Genomic DNA, 2,600 nt, shown 5'->3' on the forward strand with positions numbered 1-2,600 from the left:
CCTGCAGAAATGGCTCCCAAGGGGGGTTTCTTTCACAGCACCTCTCTCTGCTGTGCACCATCCAGCCTCAGAATTTCTCGGTACCCGGAGAAACCCCTGCCCAACATGTCAGTATAATCCTGGGGAGCATTTTCAGTGGGTACATGAGCTTCCAACCATTTCATTCCTTAAACAGCAGAAATCTCAACCCTTCCCAGGAGTCTGCGCATTGGCTCAGAAAAGGGCCCTCCCTGCTGCTTCCATTCCCCCCAGACCCCCTGGCACAAGACAGCTAAGGCACCTGGTCATCCCTTAGCACCCTCCTCAGTCTATGGGGGAGTCCCCTGGAGAGGCAGGGACTCATGTCTCCGGAGCTACATCTCAAGTCCCCACTCTCTGCTCCCCAGACAGGCTGGCACATGAGCTTCTTTCCAGGCTTTTCCCTCTGGGCAGCTTCCGGCTTACTTGACCTATTTTCCAAAAGCTCAAGACAGAGAGCATAGAAAAGCACTGCCTCACTAGGGGCTGTGCTGTGTCCCAGTTACAGAGCCGAACTGCAAAGCAAATTACCACCTTTTAGCAGCCCCACACCTCACAGACTTAATGGTTGATTCTAATTAATGACCAGCTTGTGTTTCTTTCTTTTCTTTCCCTAGAGTAAGAGAAAAACAAAGTTCTTTTCTTTCAGTAGATTCTAGATTCTGTATTTATAAATATCATTAGAGGCTCTACGTTTTCTTAATGACAGGAAAAGTCAAGATTTCCTCTATTCACCCAACCAGGACAGAGCTATTTCTCCTTTCATTATTAGGAAGTTTTCTTCCCTCGCAATCTCCAGCTCAGGGCCCTGGGTCTTTAGGTACATGGTAGTTACTCAAGAAATATTCATTGGTTGAAAGAATGGATGGATGGATGGATGGATAGAAAAACGTCTCTGCATCGTTATCCACCAGCCTGCCTTCCCAGGTTGAGACAGAGTCTCACAGTGCTTCCCGGCAGCTCTTTTTCTCAGGGGCCCACTAACAAAGGGGCCTCTCTTAAGCCTGTTTGGAGATCATACAATAGAATTTAATAATGAAGACACCGTTATTTACTTCTTTGTTTTGCAGAGAGCTGGATGAAAACCTGGCTTCCCTGGGCGCTGGGTAGAATTTCTCCATGAATGGTTGGACAGTTTTGTGTTTCCAGCACAGCTCAGCTCTGTCAGGCACCTTGGCATCCACTTGGTCCTGGAACGGCTGTGCACAGCCGGGGGCCAGATAGGAGTTTAAATGACTCCTCTGGGGCTCTGCTTTGTTATGAGGTTGCTGGATTTTGTGGTCTTTTTAGAAACCCTGGCAGCTGCTAGCTCACTCTAGAAGCTATCCTTCCTTGGACATTGCAGGATGCCTCCCCCCCCCACCCCGGGAACTCTGCTAAGACAAGGGCCTGGGCTACTGATCCCTCAGAGTGTGGGAGGCCAGGGGCTCAGTTTTACAAAACCAGGCTAAACTTCACTAGCGTGGCTCAGTGACTAACTCTCCTGATCTCCCAGTCCCTCCAGTCCATTTTTCCCCTTCCCGGAGCCAAGCCAGGCTTCTAAAGGCACTTTCCCCCTCTTCACAGATCCTCTAATTAACACTTCATCTTTCCTCTTTTTCTCTGCTCCAGTTCCATCCGCAGCTTCCTAATCACAGCATTAAAAACCACAGGTCTGATCCCACTCCTGATACGGCGTACCGGAGAGGGCTTTGAGCCAAGAGGAGACGGGCTTGTGGTCACGAGAAGCAGAAGGAGCCTCCCTGGGATGAAAAGAGGCCATGTCTGTGGCTCGCAGTGTTTGGCTGGGAAAAGTGCCCTCACAATAGTTGCTGCTGGGATATTAATTAAAGTGACTCCCCACACACTGCTTATTAGTGGCAAGGGAAAAAAGACCAAAAGAGCAGCCAGAATGAAGAAATTGTACAACACCTTGACCAGGTCCAAATTAACATCATCTATGCGGGGCGGATCACACTGTGTGGCTCCAGATACCCTGGACAGGACTCACATCACCTGAGATTGTCTAACCTCAGTCTAACCAGGATGAAACGCCAGACAAGCGCACAATGAGGAGCATGCTATCGAAACCAAATGGTGTGTGGTGCTCACTTTGGCAGTAACTACAATAAAATTGGAACAGTATGAAGAAGACCAACATTGCCCCTGCACAAAGATGGCACACAGATATGTGAAAAAAAAAAAAATGGTGCATGTGAGGGGAAGGGGGGATCAATGTCATAAAAGCCAGATTAAAGGAGGTTAAAAGACATGACAACAAAATCCAAGACCTCACCCCACACTGGATCCTGTGCTGGAAGGCGGAATGCTAGAAAGGACACTGATAAGTCATCTAACAAAATCGATATATGGAGGGGAGATTAGATAAACATACTTTGTCACGTATTAAATTATGTTATGGAGTATTGCCATTCTTAGGAATACACACTGAAACATTTAGGGGTAAAGGGACATGAAGCAGGTAACTTACTCTCAAATTGTTCAGAAAAACATTATATTATACTTATGATAATAGATATAGGGGGGCTTCCCTGGTGGCACAGTGGTTGAGAGTCCGCCTGCCGATGCAGGGGACACGGGTT

General features: G+C 47.8%; 1 non-coding gene across 1 annotated transcript; it reads left to right on the forward strand.

The window, feature by feature from the left end:
- The first annotated feature begins 2,105 nt into the window (after positions 1–2,105).
- On the forward strand, positions 2,106–2,208 carry LOC113605529 (U6 spliceosomal RNA). Its single transcript, XR_003427264.1, has one exon. It is a non-coding gene; the product is annotated as a U6 spliceosomal RNA (small nuclear RNA).
- Positions 2,209–2,600: the final 392 nt, after the last annotated feature.

This window comes from Aethalodelphis obliquidens, unplaced genomic scaffold (assembly GCF_003676395.1).
Source record: "Aethalodelphis obliquidens isolate GAN/ISIS:26980383/991018 unplaced genomic scaffold, ASM367639v1 scaffold2, whole genome shotgun sequence".
NCBI classification, from domain to species: domain Eukaryota; kingdom Metazoa; phylum Chordata; class Mammalia; order Artiodactyla; family Delphinidae; genus Aethalodelphis; species Aethalodelphis obliquidens.